The sequence below is a fragment of the Aquarana catesbeiana genome, linkage group LG03, assembly GCF_042186555.1.
Source record: "Aquarana catesbeiana isolate 2022-GZ linkage group LG03, ASM4218655v1, whole genome shotgun sequence".
Taxonomy (NCBI): domain Eukaryota; kingdom Metazoa; phylum Chordata; class Amphibia; order Anura; family Ranidae; genus Aquarana; species Aquarana catesbeiana.
Window position 1 is genome coordinate 478,531,324 of NC_133326.1, and position 24,764 is coordinate 478,556,087.

Consider the following 24,764-nt stretch of genomic DNA (forward strand, 5'->3'; position numbering starts at 1 on the left):
CTTAGGGGTCCCCCCAAAATCCATACCAGACCCTTATCTGAGCACACAACCTGGCAGGCCACAGGAAAAGAGGGAGGATGAGAGAGCACCCCCTCCCCCCTCCTGAACCGTACCAGGCCACATGCCCTCAACATGGGGAGGTGCTTTGGAGTAGCCCCCCAAAACACCTTGTCCCCATTGTAAAGGTGGAAGGGAGGAGTCAAACCAAAGCACCACATCCCAATTGCTTAATAGACAAAAAAGAGGGGACTTTTGGCCATGAAACGGCCAGGGACTTTAACGGTGCTTAGTAAACAAAATAGGAATTTGTAAAATAAAAAATATATATTTTATTCATAAATCTGTTTTAAAAAAGACAGACAGGGAACAAAGCATTAGTATATGTTTACAGAAAAATTATGATAAAAATATGATACAGTGCTTGATACCACTTTCTCAACATGTTTCGCTTTCTTAAGCTTCTTCAGGAGATATACTGTGGCATCTAATCAATTATAGAATGAAAAATAAACCATAAGTATTCAAAAATAATATATAACATAATCATATGGCATTGAACTGATACACAAAAGTATAGAAAAGACATTATTTAGGGGTATGAATCATAAATGAGGTATGAATATTGATGTTAACGTGTGTCAGCAAAATTCGAAATTTCAAGACAAAATAATAAATTATATGATATTTCTGTATTTCCCACAGAAATATCTGTGGGGTCTTTATTCCATCTCATTCGGTTGCGTTTGCTTTCTCCTTGTTTGGAACCCTTCATTAAGAAGCGTACATTGCTTTTTAGCCATCCCATGGATGCGACTCTGAAATAGGATTGATTCTACTCACCTGTATAGGTACTTGCGATTATTTACTCCTGATTTCAATCATATGTATTCTTTGCAATACTGATTTTTTAATACTCTCTTCAGTGACATTTGATATATTTGATATTTTCTTTTTATCATAGAGATTTCCAATCACTTTACAAATTGTGACTTCTTATTATCCCCCTCTGCTTGCCTTCCTAGGAAGTCTGGGCTGAAGGGCACAATTTATTGGTGTACCATTTCGATTTCAAAATATACATCTACAGTTTTTAGAACATTAGGTAAGATGGATAATTCCCCCCCCCCCCTTTTTTTTTTTTTTTTCCAATTCATTTAATTTATTATTTTGTCTTGAAATTTTGAATTTTGCTGACACACTTTAACATCGATATTTATACCTCATTTATGATTCATACCCCTAAATAATGTCTTTTCTATACTTTTGTGTATCAGTTCAATGCCATATGATTATGTTATATACTATTTTTGAATACTTATGGTTTATTTTTCATTCTATAGTTGATTAGATGCCACAGTATATCTCCTGAAGAAGCTTAAGAAAGCGAAACATGTTGAGAAAGTGGTATCACGCACTGTATCATATTTTTATCATAATTGTTCTGTAAACATATAATAATGCTTTGTTCCCTGTCTGTCTTTTTTAAAACGGATTTATGAATAAAATATATATTTTTTTATCTTACAAATTCCTATTTTGTTTACTAAGCACCGTTAAAGTCCCTGGCCATTTCATGGCCAAAAGTGTCCTCTTTTTTGACCTTGTCCCCATGTTGATGGGGACAAGGGCTTCATCCCTACAACCCTTGCCCGGTGGTTGTGGGGGTCTGCGAGCTGGGGGCTCATAGGAATCTGGAAGCCCCCTTTAACAAGGGGACCCTCAAATCCCGGCCACCCCCCTATGTGAATTGGTAACAGGTACATTGTACCCCTACCATTTCACAAAAAAAGTGTCAAAAATGTAAAAAAGACAGGAGACACTTTGGGACAAGCCCTTTATTAAAAGATAAAAAAAATGTCCCACGATGTGAATCCATCTCACGTCGCCCAACGAGCTGAAAAAAAAAGCCACAACAGCTCCTCCTCCATGGGAGGCTCCCGCCGAGTGACGTTTCTTTTCAGTGACAGCTGTTACATAACTGAGGGCGGGGCCACTCGGTGACATAAACGGGCGACCCCGCCTTCCTCTGGTGTCACGTGGGACTTTTTTATTTTTTAATAAAGGACTTGATAAACATGTTGGAAGGAGATGGGAGCTGTTATGTGATGATCCATACTTATTTATGATCTATTGGTTGAATTATCCTCTCTATTGCCTAAATTTATCCTAGCTGCTGTAAGTGAATTATTTTAGCTTTAATAAATCTTTTTGTAAACATATTATGCAATGAGTCTTCCCTACGTTCAAACCCCACACATATACCGAGTGGAGAGCATCAAGCGAGTCCAGGTTGGAGTGTGCAGGGCGGGGAAGCTAATTAGGAGGCTGCTGGATTGATCCATCAAGGAGGTCGGGTTACATACAGGAGGAATCCACATATCTGTTCACCTCATGCGATATATGATCTCATAACTTGGAGATCATTGGGATCCGGTAAGCGGCACATTTAATTATATTTAGAAAAACGGATTGAAAATATTCTTTCACTGGAAGTGGTTACTTGATTTTATAGAAAGATTTGAACATGTATTGAAATGAAAAACCAGGACACTTTATGTACATTTTTTTGATGGAAGAATATATAAATAAATAAAAAAAACTTTTATTTTATGATGAATATTATTTTTTATGAATAATTCTCTGATAAATTTGGTTTCACATTATGTTGTCATGTTCATTTAATCACATGGTGGTAAATTGTGTGTTTGTTCACAATACTTCACTTTATTGATTCACAAGAGACATTGCATATCTTTCATATTTTGTGCACCGTAACTATAATGGATGAGTTGAAGCTCCAAAGATGCATCTGGAACGCATATTTATTATACATATAGAAATCTATATTTATGGAATTTTACCAGATTTATCCTAAGAACTGGATTATGTACCAGTGCCACAATAACATGCTTGTGGTATCATAATGTCGCTTAAAAGATAATTCCACTTTCATTTAAAAATGATATACATATACAGTGCCTTGAAAAAGTATTCATACCCCTTGAAATGTTTCACATTTTTTCATGTTACAACCAAAAGCGGAAATGTATTTTATTGGGATTTTATGTGATAGACCAACACAAAGTGGCACATAATTGTGAAGTGGAAGGAAAATTATAAATGATTTTAATTTTTTTTTACAAATGCATATCTGAAAAGTGTGGCGTGCATTTGTATTCTGTCCCCTTGAGTCAATACTTTGTAGAACCACCTTTCACTGCAATTACAGCTGTCTTTTTGGTTATGTCTCTACCAATTTTGCACATCTAAAGAGAGGATTTTTGCCCATTCTACTTTGCAAAATAGCTCAAGCTCTGTCAGATTGAACGGAGAGTGTCTGTGAACAGCAATTTTCAAGTGTTGCCACAGATTCTCATTTGGATTTAGGTCTGGACTTTGATTGGGCCATTCTAACACATGAATATGCTTTGATCTAAACCATTATATTGTAGCTCTGGCTGTATGTTTAGGGTTGTTGGCCTACTGGAAGGTGAACCTCTGCTCCAGTCTCAAGTCTTTTGCAGACTTTTGCGGACCATGCTGAAGAAGAGCATCCCCACAACATGATGCTGCCACCTCCATGTTTCACAGTGGGAATGGTGTGCTCAGGGTAATGTGTAGTGTTAGTTTTCCGCCACACATCCCGTTTTGCTTTTAGGCCAAAAAGTTAAATTTTGGTATCATCTGACCAGAGCACCTTCTTCCACATGGTTGCTGTGTCCCCCACATGGCTTCTCACAAACTGCATACTTCCTATGGCTTTCTTTCAACAATGGCTTTCTTTTTGCCACTCTTTTATAAAGGCCAAAAGTGGAGTGCATGAATAATAGTTGTCCTGTAAACAGAGTCTCCAACCTGAGCTGTGGATCTCTGCAGCTCCTCCAGAGTTACCATAGGTCTCTTGGCTGCTTCTCTGATGAATGTTCTCTTTGACCGGCAATGTCTTGGTAGGTTTGCAGTTGTGCCATACTCTTTCCATTTTTGGATGATGGATTGAACAGTGCTCCGTGAGATGTTCAAAGCTTGGGATATATTTTTATAACCTAACCCTGCTTTAAACTTCTCCACAACTTTATCCCTGACCTGTCTGGTGTGTTCCTTGGCCTTCATGATGCTGTTTGTTCACTAAGGTTCTCTAACAAACCCTTGAGGGCTTCACAGAACAGCTGTATTTATACTGAGATTAAATTACACACAGGTAGACTTTATTTATTAACTAGATGACTTCTGAAGGCAATTGATTCCACTAGATTTTACTGTAGTTAGTGATATCAGAGTAAAGGGGGCTGAATACAAATGCACGCCACTCTTTTCAGATATTTATTTGTAAAAAATGTTGAAAAACATTTAACATTTTCCTTCCACTTCACAATTACGCGCCACTTTGTGTTGGTCTATCACATAAAATCCCAATAAAATACACTTACGTTTTTGGTTGTAACATGACAAAATGTGGAAAATATGAAGGGATATGAATACTTTTTCAAGGTACTGTACACTGTATACTACTTTCCTCTTTCCTTTAGACTTCTAAAGTGTCATCTGACTGGAGACTCAGCTGTTGGTTTAGACATTCAGCTGTAGTGAATCTATGATGGGGAGAGGGGGGGGGTTGACTTTAGGCTAAGAGGTGGGCAAAAAAACTATTTGTACTTTCTCATTTTAAAAATGGTAACCATAGAAAAACCATGGGAGTTTTGTATACCATGAGGCCCATTTATAAGGGAGCATAACGCTACGTGCAGATGGGATGACAGAGCTGTCATGTGACTGGTTTCAAGTCATGTGACCTGTTTCAATCATTAGGACTTCTAATGCTTCCGGTAGCAAGCAAGATGCAAACCCCATTTATAAAGCACACAGCAGCACTTATATGTCCCAGAGCAAAGTTTCTCAACTCCAGTCCTCAAGTACCCCCAACAGGTCATGTTTTCAGGCTTTTTGTTATTTTTCACAGGTGATTTGATCAGTTTCATTGCCTTAGTAATTACCACAGCTGTTTCATCTGAGGGAAATCCTGAAAACATGACCAGTTTGGGATACCTGAGCACTGGGGTTAAGAAATATTGTCCCAGAGGAGCTTTAATTAGAAAGCAGCATTATGCCATAGTTAGGACATAATGTTGCTTTATGAAATGCCTCCTGGGTACAGAACATCCCCAGAAATATAATGTTCTAATAACAAGATTGGCTAACATCTTTCACAACAGATTTTACCTTATGACTGTAAAGATCATGTGATGTTGGCTGGCAAATGCCACTCAGCATACTGTTTGTTTGATGATCACAGAAACATCAGCAGGTAATACAATAACATTTTATAAAATCCTTGTAATGTGTATAACGGAGCAGTGGAGGATTTTCTTTTCAATACAAATGGTGTTTCAAATCAAGGCAGGGAAACACAGCCTAGGTTTTGACTGGTTCTCATGTTCTTATTGGCTTTTATTTCCTGCACCAGGGAGCATTGTAAGGTAAGTCACTGCATAACAGCTTGGGGCCATAATGCTGAGCATCTCATGACCCTCTGAACCTTAGGTATACTTCTTTCACCTCCAACCCCTTCTGCCATTTTTGGATTGCATGTGAGGTGTAATTGCCATGCATTCCAGACGTCAGATTCTGAAGCATAAATTGGGAATAAAAAACTATCTTATACCTTATTCATAAAATTATATAGCCCTGTTCTAATTTGCATTGCTTTCCCTCACTTAGCAATAAATGCTCAGCAGAAATATGGTTTGCTGTCATTCTCACTTTCTTTCCTCCTCCTCTAATATATACATATTTTACAGCCTGTGCAAATCCATGAGAGCAATAAAAATTTACATAAAAATTACCTGCTTTTGAAAGCACTGCAAATAGTGCCCTGTAATGAACAAATTGACACCATATGCATGTCATATTTACATTACTGTGCTATCAACATTTGGTTTAAGTGGTTTCTTTTTAAATGCCCTCTTTCAGTTGAAAAGCAAGCTGCACAACAGAGAACTATGGGAAACATATACAAGGCTTGGGAGATCTTCAAGGGATGCATTCCAGCAATAACTGAGTGAGCCAGTGGTAATTGATAATGTGCTTATCTTGTTTGTTTGGATGGCTCATCTCCAAACAAGTTATAAATAAACAGTTTAAAAAGCAAATTGTTGTTTAAACTGATCATTATGGGCCCTAAACATATTTATGATTCCTTATTTGCCAGTGCTTCCTTGTTGGTCATTACTCTGTACTACTGCAATTCCCATAAGCAAATTTATCTTCCTTAGGCATCATTACTTGGACATTTAAATCTCCTTCTTGAAGGGGGCTGTTCTGCCTACAAGCAATCACTGATTGTACAAAATGGCATTCAAGAGGAATTCCAGACAAAATGGAAAAAAGCTATTTTCAAACATTTACAATTACAATGTTCCTAGCAAGGCGGGCGTGCATAAATGGTATTGGCAATGGTAAAACATGCACCTATGCACAAAACAGGTGCAGATGGGAACAGACCATGCAGGTTTTTCCTCCAGCTGTTATTCAGCAAGGCAGCAAACAAACACAGTTTCCACTAATTCAGGAAGGCTTTGTACAACAAGCCCATATCATAATACAAGCAAGACAAGGGGGAGGCAACCTGGGGCCCTCCAGCTGTTGTGGAACTACATTTCCCATGCGGCATTGCAAGGCTGCCAGTTACAATTACTCCTAGAGGCATGATGGGATAGTTGTTCTGCAACAGCTGGAAGGCCCCAGGTTGCCTACTCCTGAGCAGGACCATCTACTTGTACAAGTCACTAACAAAACACAGGTCCTGAATAACAATGTGCCTCACAAAGGCTTCCCCAAAACAAACAGGCAGCAGTTGTAGATTTTTAGTGTTCTGTCAGCAGTCAGCCCTATCGCCTAGCAAAAGATTCTTACAACAGACAGTGCAAGAGAGAGGACCCTGAGCATCAGTCAGTTTACATACAGGCCTGTGGTCATCTGAGATTAGTAATGAGATCTAGTTAGCAGTTAGGATGTGGACTTGGGAATGGAGTTTTTATCCCACCCAAAGCTCTACGAGTCTATAGGCTCCAGAACAGAATCTCACCTTAGACACCAAGATGACAAATACATACTGTTCATCCATCCGTATGTCCATTTGATCTATCTGTATGTCTTTTTTTACATTTTAAATTGAGACTATGTTTTGCCTAAGGGAAAAAAAGCAACATTCTTTTTCAGGCAGTTTTTCTGGAGTAAGAATCGACATTTTGTGGTGCTGTTACAGCGCCACAAAATGTGGGCACGTAATATTTGGGGACTTAAATATCAATAAACTGAAACTGAAAATGAGCAGCGCTGGTCTGTGCTACCCTCTGAATTAATTCCACTGGTGACTAATAAATAAATAACCCCTGCAGTGAACTAATACACAATAAAAAAATTTAAATAAAGTGCCAATATATACAAAAGGTGCTATCATGTCCACAAAAAATAACTGTACGGTCCAAAAGTCAATAAAGAAAAAGTTCATATGAAGTCAAAAAAGGAAAGTCTCAAAAAACACTCCAATCTTGTGCTGTGTAAGTTTCTCCGAGGTGTTTCTCATACAATAAACTCTCTCACACAAATCCCAATTACACATGAGAGGAGGATAGAAGAGAGACTTTCATATCGTAAAAAACGTCTAAAAACATGCCACCAGAGTAAGAAAGAGTGTGTCCCAATAAGGTAAAAAAAGTGAGGTTAGGTTGGGAAGCTCTGAGCTAGCAAGGGCATCAGCAATATGGATGCTAAAGTCACTAAGAATGATAGTGGGTCATTTAGAGGAGAGAAAATATGGTTGCCAGGCAGAATAGTCATCCGGAAAGGGTGACATCGAACCAGAACCAATTTTCTGAGAAACTGGAATGAATTCATGAAAATGGCGATCTTCAAAAGAGGGTAGGAAAAGAAAGGGATTTAAAGGAGGAACTCAAAAGGTGCTTCCTATTCCGCCACTCTTTTATCCACTGGGTATGGAGGTGTAAGTCAACTGGAGGCCATCATGTGAGAGGGCAACTGGAGAGGAAGAGTCAAATACAATTATCCAGGTTTCAGTAATGGCAAGTAGGTCATGGACAGAGTTGAGCTTGTTACAGACAGGGTAAGCGTTCCATAGGGCACATGAGAAAAACAGGCTGGGTCTTAGAAGCAGGGAAATAGAATTAGGAATTAGGGTGCCCAACATGGGGGTGAAATGTTGAAAGTTGAGGGCAAGGATTAGGGGAAATATCACAAGAAGTAGGAGAAGCAGAAAGGTGAGGCAAATAGGACAGGATCAAGATTTATATGGGTATGTGTGCCCCAGTGTCCTGGAGGATATGTCAACATTTGGGTTCAGAGTTAGCAGAAGGTTGATAAGTGCAGTATTAGGAAGAGGGTAGGAGTGAGGGTGATAAATATAAGTTGTGGGGTGGAGAAGGGGGTGTAATGGAAAGGTGATTTTAAGAGAGAGGAAAAAGAGTAGGAATAGGACATGAAAAAAAAGAGCTGGGTTGGGAAATAAAGGATTACTTGCAGTGTAGCAGAGTTGTTGTTTGTGGATACTCTTCTTTCTGTCTTAGTTGAAGCACTGGGACATTGTTGTTTGTAGATATTCTTCTTTCTGGTTTAGTTGAACTGGTTTGGTAAACTGTCATTATATTTATGTAAAAATTAAGACTTTATTAGAAATGATCATGGCAGAATGCCTGAGCCCATGTGGCAGGGTACCTTTCTTTCAAGGGTTGCTCTTGACTTATATATAGGGATAAGAGATGGGGTAGTGTTTGACAATTGATCAATTAGGAACTGATAAGAGACACGTGGCTGAAACAAGACATTTTCATACCAAGACAGACCTGAGCTATTTAGGTATCTACAACTCTAAGACAAAAATATGGTAAATCTATCTCAATGATATAAACATATGTTTAACAGTTGTAGTCTAAAAGCAATGTACTATAATCAGATGATTGTCAAAAGAATTTCAGATTCAAAACTCCCTGGCATATGTCCTTTTAAAAATGTGGCCTATAAAAAGTACTTAAATATTATGTATGAGATCTGTACAATATATCTGGTTGTTGTCTCTAAAATAATACACTCTAATTTTAATCCTTTGGTCAAAGCTGCCTCATCTTTCCCTCTTACATTGCAGCCCAAACAAGATGCTACATACTCTCCAGCCACTGTGCTATATATGTGGTTATCGTCTCTGAAATATAGTTCTCTATTTTTTGTATTCTCAGGATACAAACTGCCTCGTCTTTGCAAAGTGGGATTGTGGCTTTGAAGTGTTTTTGTGGATTCTGTTTTTGCATTTTATGAAACTTTTAATACAATGCAGTGTGGTGCTGCAAAAAAGATCATAGGCTATACTATGAAATTGTTTTTCCACTGGCTAATTGGTAAGAATTTGAAAACTTTAACTTTATTTATTTATTTTTGGAAGATTAAACTTTCATATAGCTTTTAAATCTCTTGTGGCTGCTATCTCTACAGCTTAATTAAAGCATATTATTGCTAGATAAAATATTGGTGTTGCAGTCAAAACTGCCTAAAAAGACATTTGTAAAGTTTTAGCTATACAAACACTTTTGTCAATTTACTACTAGCCTCTATATATCCTTTCAGTAACTGGAAATTTTTCAGTTTTCAGTGTTCTGGTCATGCAACACTGTACCCAAATTAATTTTATATAATTTTGGAACAGATGGAGCTTTCATTTGGTGGTATTTAATAACTGTGGTTTTTTTTTTTAATAAAAATAAATTCAGGGGCTAAATCATAAAGATTGGTAATGTTGTACTAGATACATTAATGCACAGGCCGTGCACAGAGGGAGGAGAGGTGAATGGGTTAACTCCTTCTCTACCAAGGTACAATTATAACTGTCCTGATATTCAAGGGGTTAAAACAAGTGAATGGCTGCTGCTTTTTTCAGCGGAAGGGAGAGTAAGGAGTGTTAAGTGTGGACAAGTACATGAAACAGGTGCAAGCACTGGCACTTTTGGTGCTGCATCCCCACAGAAAGAGCATCTATTACACCCTTTATTTATTCCCTTGTGTCTAAATGGAGCCATCCAATGATGGCTTGGTCTGGTGCACATACATTATCAGGTGCACTTGCTGCCTGAGGGCTATTTCTAGAGTGCTGTTTATAAACAGTACTCCAGAAAGAGATGTCCACCACTCATTCATTTTATTACAATACAGTGGTAGTAAGGTGGTTGACATTCAATGTCACAAAAGTATTAACAGCCACTTAAGTTGCAACAATTGATAGCTTCTGTTGGTTTCCTAGGAACCAACAGCAGTGCTATTATATCTTTCCTTTATATATGAATTTTAGCTAATGGTTTCCTATTTCCCTCAGAAGTAGGCATCCATTTGATTGGTTATTGGTGGGTATCTGCTTTCTACAAACCAGTAAGATCAAGGTTGGGTTTTAATCCTTGCAGATTGGGTCACTCATATCTAGTTGCCAATTTAGATCATTCACAGCTATATAGAAACAATGTGGAGCTGACATTTGGCCTTTTACAATTAACCTAATCAAAACCATACTGGCAATTTACTCAGCAAGATGTTCTGGCAGAAAAGTACAGAAGCTGTCTTAAAAATAATTCAGAAAAAATGAAAGCCATTCTGTACTCATGTATTCTGATTGCTTAGCTGTGAATAGGAGAGGAACATTTATAAAACATTCTCTTTTTTTTTTCATAAGAAAGCTATGCTGAGTCTTATGCTAATAGGGACATATGATGCAATAGTTTCAAACAGTAATTGTTTTGATCAAAGAACTATACATTTCAAAAATCAATTATACTAAAATATTGTTTTAATTATTTAGGAACCATTTTTCCTTTTCTTGTGTTGAATGATCATTTTTGAGCAACAGATCGTTTGAAAGGGTCTCTAAGAGGGGGTACTGACTGCTGATTTAATGGTTGTGATCAACCATTAGATCAGCAGAATCCCCCTTAGAGACCCCCATTAGCACAAAATCTCCTTTTATCAGTGCCCCTCCCTCCTTATCATTGAATTGATGCCTGCCAGTGCCACCTATCAGTGCCCATTAGTGCTGCTTATCAGTGCCCATCAGTGCTGCTTATCAGTGCCCATCAGTGCTGCCTCATCAGCACCTATCAGTGCAGCCTATCAGTGCTTATCAGTGTTGCCTATTGGTGCCTATCAGTGCCTCCTATCAGTGCCCATCAGTGAAACCCCATCAGCACCTTTCAGTGCATCCTATCAGTGCCGCCTATTAGTGCTCATATGTGCCGCAGATCAGCGCAACCTCATCAGTGTCTATCAGTGCCCATCAATGCAGCCTCATCAGTGCCTATCAGTTATCAGTGCCCATTAGTGCAGCCTCATCAGTGCCCATCATTGCTGAATATTAGTTCCCACCGCTGCTGCCTATCAGTACCCATCAGTTCTGCCTATCAGTGCCCATCAGTACCACCTATCAATGCTGCCTATCAGTGCTCATCAGTGCAGCCTCATCAGCACACATCAGTGCTGCCTATCAGTGCCGCCTATGAGTGCCCATTAGTGCAGCTTCATCAGTGCATATCAGTGATGGAGAAAAAGTATTTATTTACAAAATTTTATAACAGAAACAAAGAAAAAGTTTTCTTTTCAAAACTGTCTGTCTTTGTTTGTTTATTTGGCATAGAATAAAAACCCCAGTGGTGAATAAATACACCAAAAGAAACCTCTATTTGTGTGAAAAAAATGATAAAAATTTCATATGGGTACAGTGCTGCATGACCACACAATTGTCATTCAAAGTGTGACAGCAAGGAAAGCTGAAATGTGGCCTGGGCAGGAAGGGGGTGAAAGTGCCTGGTAGACAAGTGCTTATATTAGCACTCCCATTAGATTAGAGTCACCTTATATATGCGACCCCCCCCCCCCCCCCTTAGAGACTAATTGGTCACTAGGGGGGTGGAGGTCACTGATATAAGGGGCCTCTGATCTAAAAAAATTAGAATTAAAAACTCAGTGAATAAATTGCTGCTAGCACTGATATGTGTTCCCACACCTCAAAAAACAAAAAATGTAAAAAATGCAGAGCACCCTCCCCTATAATTAGAATAATTCATATGTGAAAAAATAATTGTGAATGATGGTAGAAACCGCCAAGGGTAATTTAAACATTAATACACCCCAATCTTATTCAAACATATATACCGTACTGTGTAATCTTGATACACATAATACTTTATCAATAGTGGTGGAAACATCCAAACCATTCCAAAATGTCTTGTGCTAATATCCAACTTATAAAGTCCTTTTAAGTTGGATATTAGCACAAGACATTTTGGAATAGATGGGAGGTTTCCACCACTATTCATACAGTATTATGTGTATCAAGATTGCACAGTATACCGTATATGTTTGAATAAGATTGGAGTATATTAATATTTAGATTACCCTTGGATGGGGGGGGGGGGGTTATACCATCATTTACATATGAATTAATATAATTGTAGGGGGATAGTGTGCTGCATTTTTTTAATTCTTATACTTTTGGGTCTCTAAGAGAAGCACTGATATAGGGGGTCTCTGAGCTAATAGGGGGGTCTCTATGGAAGGGGGATCACTGTTTTAGGGGGACTCTAATGGTGGTCTTTATGTGGGGTCCTGTATTATGAAGGGCAGGACACTGATCCCTGTGTTATGGAGGGGGGGGGGGGGGGGGTAACACTGACCCATGTATAGAGACAGTCTTTCAAAGCCAAAATAGTGTCTTTCTACAGCAAATATTATGAAAAGTTGGGATTAACTCTACATGATTAGAAATGGTATTTAATCACAAAATACTGCATTTGCATATTGTATACTACAAACAAAACAAAATTGCTGTGCATCGCTAAAGTGTTCGGATTTGGCTAGAAGAAAGGATGGTAATCCTAGCGCCATATTCCATCTTTAACTTAATATAGGTTTTTCAGTGACCATATATGTCTCTTGTAGTCACACGATGTCCTCTCTCCAGTCTTTTATTGCTGGTGGACAGGTGGGTGTCCATTTCGTGATTGCTCGGGTAAGCGGGGGATAGTATTGACAGAGTGAATGCTACATGTCACTAATTCAAATCAGCCATTGTATCTATGTACATTATATGTTAATGGCAATTATATTGTCATCTTTTTTTGATTTATTGTAGTCCTTAAATCATTAGTGGCCTTCAAGTTCCCCCAGGAAGCCATCATTGGCAAAACATGTCGGGAACAGACACCATAACACAAGCATTTACCTAAGATATCAGTATGGCCACATTATGGACATGTAGATTTTAACCTTGTTCTTTTTAAAATGATCATGTTTTAGCTATGTATCAATAAAAGTCTGTAAATTTTACATTTTGATGAATATCGTTATTGGAACTACTATAATCCCAGCACTCTGTTGTTCTATGACTGGACTGACTCTGAGCCTAGGCAAAGCACGAGTTGCCTTTAAAGCTGTAATCCAGTCAGCACAAATAAATTACGACCTAGTGTACCAACAATGTAATATATTGCAGCCACCAATTCTTAGATGTGATATCTTTTCTTTATCAACTCAACTAAAATCAACTTTCTTTAACAGACCAAGTTGTCACCAAATTAAAGGGGTGAGACAAACCGTTTAACACTGACTGGGGTGATTATAATGATCAGTAATTTTGTAAAACCTTTATCCCAAAAGGAAAAAAAAAAGGTGCTGTAACTGCTTAAAAGGTGTTAGCTGTAATTTGAATTCAATTTGTTAGTCAAGGCCATCTAAGTCTGCTAGTGCTACCCTCTTCCCAGACTGACAAGACTGCTGTCCAAAAATGCTCTTCCATCCAGAGTGGGGACTCCCTAAGACAGGTAGTGTGTTACTGGCCAGATCACCAAGAGAAAATGAAGAAAAACAAGTCTAGAAAGGAAAACTAATACAGCCACCACATTTAAGGATCAGTAAGCTACAACATATTTAATATTTGTTTTTGGGTTCAATACCATTTAAAGCAGAGCCTTGCAGCTTCACAGCCTGGTACCCTACTGCGCATGCGCGAGTCGCGCTGCGCATCCTCACTGGTCCCTGCTGTCTTCTGGGACCTGTGTGTCTCCCAGAAGACAGCGGGGTGGGGCGGAGGAGGGGCCGGACATGGCATAGATCACCACGGGGCCTGCGGTGATCTATGCCTGGAAGTGGGAGTAAATACCTGGATTATACAGGTATGTGCTGCCCCATCCCCCCCCCCGAAAGGTGCCAAATGTGACACCGGAGGGGGGGAGGAATCCGATCAGCGGAAGTTCCATTTTTGGGTGGAACTCCGCTTTAAAATGCTCATAATGTCTGGGGGGGGCTCATATACAATGAGAACCACTGGACTGGATGACCTGCAAAGAAGAATGGCTTTCTGGGACTGGTCATATAGTGTAGAGGAAGCCTGTGTGATTAGGAAATAAGGTACGTATGCTTATTCCTTACCCCCTAGACCAGAGGTGTCCAAGACTGCTATGAATGCGGCCCAACACAAAATTGTAAACTTTCTTAAAAGTGTTTATTTTTTTAGGGGAATGATTTGTAAAATGCATTTACACTTAGCAAACACATGCGGCTAAAGAAAAATGTCACAGTGTCTATTTACTGGACTTTTATAAGTTTTATCTTCCCAAAGAAATATACTCCACTCTTCACAATCACTTCCTATTCATGTCATACATTTTTGGCAATACCTATGCTTGTGAGCAACTATTTTCAAAGATGAAGCACACAAAGGGGGAAATTAGAACCAAAATATCTAAAGAGCACCTTGAGAATTTATTGAGAATTGCTACTACATCCATTGAACCAGAAATTGATATGTTAGTTTATCAAACTAACAGTGTCAAATGTCGCACTAGTGTTAGGTTGCCCTCTTTTACTTTTATAATGAAAAAAAATTCCAAAAAATTTAATTTTATTACTCAGATAGCTACATTATCTATATCAGTGATCGTTAACTTGTAATCTGCCTGACTTTTTCTGCTCATCAGCTATCCTTATTGTTGTGGTGTATTTTATGTGTGCTCCAGGAGCATGCCAAGTCTGAGAGTTGGGCAAGTTTCTTCTTCTATTGCTGCATAGGATCATTGGATATGAGATATAACTGCTATTCCAACATCTACCCAGAAAGTTAGTTACTGTATTCTATTTATTCATTTCCTAGTGACAAAAAGAGTACTTTTTGGTAAAGAATATGTTTTGGCTCTAGCTTGGGAAAATACCTGTGAGCATGAGAGACTCTACATGTTAATTAGACCAGGAGAGGAGAAAATCATGTGAAATCATCATGCTACTCCTCATTCTGATAAATGTGCTCCATAAACTGTACTGAGCTCTTTATGATGAAATCAAGATTTGATCAAAATTTTCACAGGGAATTTAAGATGAAAGTGATAACGTTCAGCCTCATTTATCTTCTTTGCTAAATCAGGAGCGCACTAAGTTTTTCCACAGCCACAAAGGATGATTCAGACTTTTGTTCTATGATTGCCGTTTTTTACTGCAGTGCTGAATCTGACTGGTGGCTATGGGATCCCTAGTACACTTCTTTCATAAAGTGAGCCTGTCATGAGAGAAGTGCATGGGTTGTCATTACCACCCTTGTTTTGAAAATGATATCTGATTAAATGTTACAATTCACAGGCACTACAATACTTTGGGGTTGATTTACTAAAACTGGAGAGTGCAAAATGCAGCTGCGCAAGGTAGCCAGTCAGCATCTAACTTCAGCTTGTTCGATTGAGCTTTGGCAAAAAAACAGATTGAGTTCCTACGCAGAGCTACATCAGATTTTGCACTCTTCAGTTTTAGTAAATCAACCCCTTTGGGGTTGCATGGCTGTGGGGTGTTTGACTCCCAGGCCATATCTCATTTAAGGTTCCTCCCACCATGGCATTTATATAGGCACTAGCTCCACCCATTATATCACTATAGGTATGCTTTATTTAAAAAGGGACCCAATTACATAATCCCCTTTTAGCACACTATTTTGGGACAGAGTCACCTAGTGGTAGACTATATAACCATGCCTGCTTACAAGCCTAAATAGGGCTTGATTTAAATTGCTGCTCTTTTGCAGCCAGTCCTAAGCTCATGGTGAGAAAGAGAAGTGACCTATGCTACCAATGCAGCTCTGAAAAATATCAAAAACTGTAAAGGAAAGAGCATGTTTTGCCTGGTGTGCCCAATAACATAGGGAGCACCTAAATTGATGACAAATATAGGGGGCTGACAGAGTCAAGGGAGAGCTGCAGTCACAAGTAAGTGCACTAAGTACTAATACTGAGCAGAATTCCAGAAGCCCTTGTAAGGTATTATATTATGTTGCCAGACCATTCAATTCAACAACATTTTTCCCATACAATTATTCGTGCATTTAGCCTATTGTATGCATGTTATTCACCTGTAAAACTCTTCCTCGTGTACACACCCAAAAGCCTTACTATTGGGTGCTACCATCTTGGATGTGATGCCAAGAAATTCAAGTGACATTCTATAGTATTCCTCTTTTGCTTCTCCCCTAACTGCTGCTACTAAACTTTATATGGAGAGGTAAAGAGAAGGGGAAGAGGCACTGTGCCTGCCAAGACAGTAATTAGACACTCGGAGAAGAGGCAAGGGCTATTACATACAAGGAGGGGTGGGGTGAGCTAATGGACTTACAGTTTCTAGAGTACTAACATTTTCTGGCAAGTTCAAAGGCACATGAATAAAACAATTCTAAAAAAAAAAAACACTGCAAGTGAGCATTCAAAATACTTTTTTTTGGGGGGGGGGGGATTCTAACTGAAACTTTTTATGCTGGCTACATGGTGTCTTTAAAGCAAACACGTAGTGCTACTAAGCCATCACTTTATTTGTATTTAGTGCAAATAGAATTTTCAACAAAAAAGTCAGTGCCCTGCTCCACCCCCTCCAGCTTTCCAAGCCCAAATGTTGGTCCCTTGGAGTGATGAGGTTCCCCAATGACCAATAGTAAAGTAAAGGATGGGGGAGGAAGCAGGGCAGTCCTAACTAACCTGTATTTGCACAAATGAGATCTCCGGGCACTTTAGAAAGAAGCTGAAATGTCCAGCATGTGCCAGAAGGGACCAGCTGATACATCAGAGTTTTGGTTTAGCCAGTTTAACAAAATTGCAGGTACCTTTTTTAGTGCATTCATGACCACAGTCTGTAGATTATTGTTCTTAGCCTTGCTGATAGAACATTACTCTACATTCTATTTCAGAACTAAGAGCGCACACTTGTGCTGTCACTACAGTTGCCAGTCTCAGATAAACCAATCATGATGATCACATAAGGTTTATTTAAATACAAACCCGTAGTGACACAGTGACAGCCAGGCCTAGCATATTGTGGTTGTGCATTATAATGTTATAGCATTTTTTTTCCATTGTGTCCATTTGTTGACTAACAATAAAATAACAAGTTTAATAAAACAGTGTATCAAATAAAGGCCGTTTATGTCCTTAACAATTTAAAAGTTATTGAGTTAGGCAAATTAATCATAGAATTAGGGTCACGTTAAACAATGGATATTGATGTTCCAAAACTTGGCTTGGGCATTTAGGTCTCCATGACATCTGGTTATGAAAGAGTTAAACACTAGCACCTCCAATTACCAGCTGCTATAGAGATTAACATCCTTAAATTTTGGTTATGTCTTATATGTCTGTTCAGGTCCAGTGCAACTTACTCCTGAATATACAACTTCCCCAAGTCACATGACAGACTATTTTGCAGATAGATATGCTAGATTCTATGCCAAACAGAGCAGCAAAAACAACATGCAGACACCGGTAAGAAGCTATTGTTATGGCTTATTTATTGCTAAATTTTCTGTTCTGTCTGTGCTTCCTTCTTAACTCATTCAACCTACTGCACCTATGTGATGTCAACTTTATTGCCATTATAAAGCCAATGATGACAGGCACCTCTTGCCCCTGTCTTGCAGCCTGCTGCTGGCCATACTCGTACTCTATACACAAATAACGCTAATAGTTGCCATAAGTCATGGCTTGGCTTTAATTGACAAGAATTGCTTTGCCTTGTATTACCCTCCAGCCTGGGTATTTGAAAGAATCAGAAAAATTTCATCCTTCTGTTCCCTGTTATATCCCTAGGCTTACCATTAGAAAGAGATGAGAAGTTCAGAGCCAACACTAATTGCTTACTTGAAAAACAAAAACACACAAAATGACCCTTGCCAAAATACAGAAAAATGTCTCTCTAGAATATAACAATCACCACTGAGATAACACTGTTTAATTTGCTAAGACTGGACAAAATAGCATTTTTCTGTAGTTCTCTGGCTTCATTTCTCCCTTTCTTTTTTTTTTTTCTTTTTTTACTGCTGAGCAGCAATGGTTGAACATGAGCATGAATCCCCTTTGACAGACACATTACCAAGCCGGGAGTTGTTTCTCAAGATTCATTCATAACTGTCCAACCCACGCTATAATTGCACCTTATTGCTCTGCCCGGGGGGCGTACTGCTCCACCGCATAGCCTTATTTGCTGTGCTGTGGTGACAAGTCTTCCTTATTCACTCCATCTTACCAATATTGGACTTTCAGTAAAAGCAAACAGGTGTTTTTTTTCACTTTGTTTCAACAATATGTCTGAAAACCTTTATTTTGCCATCTGAAATTAATATTCCACTATGCAAGTCAGCTGTTTCAAGTTATTTGTTGAAAACATTATGCAAATATGAGCTGGCAAGCTAAATATGTTTCTTATTTCTGTCGCTTGTCTCTTTATTTTATCTATCTATCTATCTATCTATCGTTCCTTGAAAAAGTATTCATACCCCTTGAAATTTTCCACATTTTGTCATGTTACGAAAATCGTAAATGTAGTTTATTGGGATTTTATGTGATAGACCAAAACAAAGTGGCACATAATTGTGAAGTGGAAGGAGAATGATAAATGGTTTTCAAATTTTTTAACAAATAAATATGTGAAAAGTGTGGCATGCATTTGTATTCAGCCCCCTTTACTCTGATACCCCAAACTAAAATATAGTGGAACCAATTGTTTTCTAATTAGTAAATAGAGTCCACCTGTGTGTAATTTAATCTCAGTATAAATACAGCTATTCCCTGAAGCCCTCAGAGGTTTGTTAGAGAACCTTAGTGAACAAACAGCATCATGAAGCCCAAGGGACACACCAGACAGGTCAGGGATAAAGTTGTGGAGAAGTTTAAAGCAGGGTTAGGTCACAAAAAAAAAATATCCCAAGCTTTGAACATCTCACAGAGCACTGTTCAATCCAATATCCAAAAATAGAAAGTATGGCACAACTGCAAACCTACCAAGACATGGCCGTCCACGTAAACTGACAGGCTGGACAAGGAGAGCATTAATCAGAGAAGCAGCCAAGAGGCTCATGGTAACTCTGGAGGAGCTGCAGAGATCCACAGCTCAGGTGGGAGAGTCTGTCCACAAGACAACTATTAGTCATGCACTCCACAAATCTGGCCTTTATGGAAGAGAAGAAAGCCATTGTGGAAAGAAAGCCATAAGAAGTCCTGTTTGCACTTTGTGAAAAGCCATATGGGTGATACAGCAAACATGTGAAAGAAGGTGCTCTGGTCAGATGAGACCAAAATTGAACTTTTTGGATTAAAAGCAAAACGCTATGGGTGGTGGAAAACTAACGATGCACATCACCCTGAACACACCATTGAAACATGGTGGTGGCAGTATCATGTTGTGGGTATGCTTTTTTTAGATGGATGAAGCTAAATGCAGGGCATTCTTAGAAAACTGTTAAGCCGTGTACACACGAGCGGAATGTCCGACAGAAAAAGTCCGACGGAAGCTTTTCATCGTATATTCTGATCGTGTGTGTGCCCTTTTTTTTTTCAAAAATTCTGATGGACCTAGAAATAGAACATGTTCTAAATATTTCAGAACCAATTTCAGAACCAATTCCTATCGGGAAAACTGCTCGTCTGTATGCTGTTCCGACGGACCAAAAAACAATGCATGCTCTGAAGCAAGTATGAGACAAAAGTTATTGGCTACTGGCTATTGAACTTCCCTTTTCTAGTCCCATCGTACGTGCTGTACGTCACTGCGTTCTGGACGGTCGGACTTTGGTTTGACCGTGTGTAGGCAAGACCGCTTGAATGGAATTCCGTCGGAGTTTATTCTGATGGCAAAATCGGTCGTGTGTACGCAGCATTAGAGTCTGCAAAAGCCTTGAGACTGGGGCAGATGTTCACCTTTCAGCAGAACACTGACTCTAAACATACAACAAGAGCTGCAATAGAATGGTTTAGATCAAAACATATTCATGTGTTAGAATGGTCCAGTCAAAGTCCAGACCTAAATCCAATTGAGAATTTGTTTCAAGACTTGAAAATTGCTGTTCACAGACGCTCTCCATCCAATCTGACAGAGCTTGAGCTATTTTCCAAAGAAGAATGGGCAAAAATGTCACTCTCTAGATGTGCAAAGCTGGTAGAGACATCCCCAAAAATACTTGCAGCTGTAATTGCAGCAAAAGGTGATTCTACAAAGTATTGACTCAGGGCAGCTGAATACAAATGCACGCCACACTTTTCACATATTTATAAAAACTTTGGAAAACCATTTATCATTTTCCTTCCACTTCACAATTATGTGCCACTTTGTGTTGGTCTATCACATAAAATCCCAATAATATACATTTACGATTTTGGTTGTAACATGACAACATGTGGAACATTTCAAGGGGTGTGAATACTTTTCCAAGGCACTGTATCTGTCTATTTTTTTTATTATTTATCTTAGATATATATTCATAAAGCAGTGAATTTTAAATTCATCAAACATTCACTGCAGGTAACTCCTCCAGGTGCATGTGTTTTAAATGACAGTGACTTAATCCCATCCAGTGAATGTTTGCTGAAAGTCACATGCACTGATTTATAAATATGCCACTTAAAGCTGAACTCCAGGAACTCAGTCACTTTAGGGGTTAAGTCCAATAAGGTGTATGCCTCTTTTTAAAGTACAATTTGTATTTTTACTGAGCGTCAGGAACATAGCTATTGCAAAGTCACACGTGGCAGCCATATCTGCACCTACCCACTTCCTGCCCAGTCACAGGGACTTTGTATTACATTAACTCAATCACAAAATACAAAGGCTTCTGTAAATGAACAGCAGAGAGGAGGCTCAGGCACAGCTGCTGCTGTGTGAGAATGCATAATCGCTCCTGTCACAGTTTTGGGAGTGCAGCAATGGATGTCTGCCCAGAGCTCTGTAAAGTGTCAGATGTAAATTAAAGAGATCTGTCCATAAGTTAGCATGCATTATGTTGGGCTTAATTCATAATATGCCAACAGAGTTTACAAAGTTGCTAAATTCCTGGAGTTCAGCTTCTAAATCCAAAAACAAAAAAGCAATATATTGCAGCTTACCAGTCCTTAGATGATGTGATAACTGCAATCCTTTTCTTTTCCATTTCTTTCTTTAATATATACTCATCTGGCAATCCTGCCAGAAACACACTTCCTGTCCTAGGGTTACAACCCTTACACACTATATTATATCAATGAAAAAACAGCACCCTCTGCTCACTTGATTTGGAATTTCAAATACCTCCCTCTTCCCCATTTGCCATTAGATGGGGGTGGGGGATTTGTGGTTTAAATAATAAAGATTGGAAAGAAGGTTACATTGCTTGAGATTTCAGTTAACTTTATAGGAGTGTTACAAAGATTTCTGGCAAGATCAAGATGTAATTTCTGTATATGCTAAAACTGTTCTTAGCCTAAAAAAACAAAACAAATGCAGCCGGCACATCTAAGGTGTGGTAGGCTGCATTATATTATATTGTTGTTTTTAGGTTCTGATACAGTTTTTTTAAACTTTAAATTTTTATTATTTTTGACAAAATACATTCCATTATCGATGCACACAATTAATTGGTTAGATACAATTTAAGAATGTTGGCATACTGCTGCTAAATTTTCAGGTTAATTATTTGTGGTTTATTTTTTATATTATATAGTAAAAATGTACAGAAATATGTGGTGCTTTACGGTAGTTGTATCTTTGTGCCCTGTCTTTACTTTTTTTTTAAAGATTTCTCTTGTTATTGTAGAACTCACCTCTGAAGGGGCAGATAGTTTATCCATACATAGTATGGCCACCAGTCATACCAGAACACCATCAATTAAAACTCTAGGGGGTGTCTTTTTAGTATGTATTGCATAAGAATTTTAATGGGGGAGGGGTTTAGAATCACAGTATACTCCAGATTAGCAACAACAGCAAAAGTAAAAGCTCCTCTCTAGTCTCTCCGTAGCAGCTTCTTTGGAGGTAGCTGGGAATGGTCGGCATATCTGAGGCCCCACAGCTGAAAACCATGGAGCAGCCATTCACAGCTGGTTCCCTTTTGCTTCTACACAACTATCAGTCTCCAGTAAGGTCTTTAGTCACAGTACCCCAGAAGCTGTCTGCCACCCAGCCTCCACAGGTAGATCTTTAATGAAGGAAATTACAAAGTTCTCTTTTAGACCTGGACTCTGAAAAAGTATCCTTCAGCAGGTCTCTACTTTTTCAGCTGTCCTTCTCAGGCCCTTAACACAGCGAACACTGAGGCCCAAGCAGTAGTCTCTTTTCTTGGTGGTGCTTCTCCTAGGGGCATCAGCTCCAGGAGTACTATCTAATTTGTCAGCACTAGGCCCTTAGCAGCTCTCTTCTCTGTGCTCAGGCTGCTCAGCTGTCAGATAATTGTCAGCACTCACTGATTCCTAAGTGGCTCACCTGGTGATCATCATCTGCTCGTCAGTCCCACCCACAGCCAGCCCTTTCTGGCTATTTAAATGGCCTTGTTCATTCCTTTCCTGCCTTTGTTGACATATCTGGAGTTTCTGGTTCCTGGTCCTGTTCTTCTGCCTCCAACTATGCTGATCTCTGGTCTCCTCATTACTGGCTTGTCTGACTACCCGCTTTGGTTACCAATCCTTGGCTTCTGTTTTGACTATGTTTACTGATCTATACCATTTTTACCATTACATTAAAAGGTCTGAATTTCTGTCTCAGTTTGATTCATGGTTCCTGACATAATGATCACATCCTCAGCCACCTTCTGGGTGCCCTTTTTCAGGGATTGGCCAAGGTATGATAAAGATTCAGCTCATCATATGAATCTCCCTCCCTATGCTCTGGAAGCTTCTTCCAGAGGCAGGGGGAAGCAAACTCTTAGCTCAGGAACCCAGAGTAGACCAAAACAATCAACAACTACTTCACTCACTACAGTGGAGCTAAAAACTAAATTTACCTAACAACCTAAATGGGAAGGTGCCACATTACCATTCAACAAAGGACTAGGTATACATGGATTTGTAACATACCTGGTGATGGAGTCTGAAGCACAGAAGTAGGCCTCTCTTACAGTTCTGGCTGAAGAACCCTGGTAAGGTAACAAGGAATGCTAGAGCACAGAGTGGCATGAGTGCATGCAGGTGCTGATGTGCTTTATGGTAAGCAGAGATGACTGGCTGGATGCACACTGGCAGAAGGACCATAGCTAAAAGGCAGGCACGGGTCAGCTGATGCAAGTGCAGGTACAAGAGCCAAGGCAAGGTCAGACAGTCTAGGTCAACAATGATAGGTCAGATCAAGGTACAGACAGCAAGCAGCAGAGGGGTCACTAATCAGGCTGGGGTCAGTAACAGCAAGGCAGATCATCTAAGGTAGTAGGCAGAAAAAATTCTAGAGGCGAACCAGGGGTCAGTGCAGGCAGCGTTCAGGTACAGAAGAGGTCAGCAACAGAGGATAAACACAGGGACAGATACAGGGACAGTTGCAGAGATGCTCAGGAGTATAATAGACCAAACGGCACTGACACAGAGGACTAGTGCAGTTTAAACAACCCACCTAGCGCCAATGCAATCAATGGTGCGTGCGCTCCAATTACATAGCGACAGGCAGGGGTTTTTAAATGTGCATTGCGTGTATGCAAACGTCTTTCTGGACAGGATGCAACTCTTCAGTTTGCTCTTAGTAAATCTGACTTGGTTCTGCTGATAATGTTCAAAGTACTATACAATCAGCATACAGTTGCATGCAAAAGTTTAGGAACCCCTGACAATTTCCATGATTGTCATTTATAAATATTTGGGTGTTTGGATCAGCAATTTCATTTTGATCTATCAAATAACTGAAAGACACAGTAATATTTCAGTAGTGAAATGACGTTTATTGGATTAACAGAAAATGTGCAATATGCATCAAAACAAAATTAGACAGGTGTATAAATTTGGGCACCCCAGCAGAAAAATCACATCAATATTTAGTAGAGCCTCCTTTAGCAGAAATAACAGCCTCTAGACGCTTCCTATAGCCTGTAATGACTGTCTGTCTGGATTCTGGATGAATGTATTTTGGACCATTCCTCCTTACAAAACATCCCCAGTTCAGTTAGGTTTGATGGTTGCCGAGCATGGACAGCCTACTTCAAATCACCCCACAGATGTTCAATGATATTCAGGTCTGGGGACTGGGATGGCCATTCCAGAACATTGTACTTGTTCCTCTGCATAAATGCCCAAGTAGATTTTGAGCAGTGTTTTGGGTCGTTGTCTTGTTGAAATATCCAGCCCCGGCGTAACTTCAACTTTGTGACTGATTCCTCAACATTATTCTCAAGAATCTACTGATATTAAGTGGAATCCATGCGACCCTCAACTTTAACCAGATTCCCAGTACCAGCACTGGTCACACAGCCCCACAGTGTG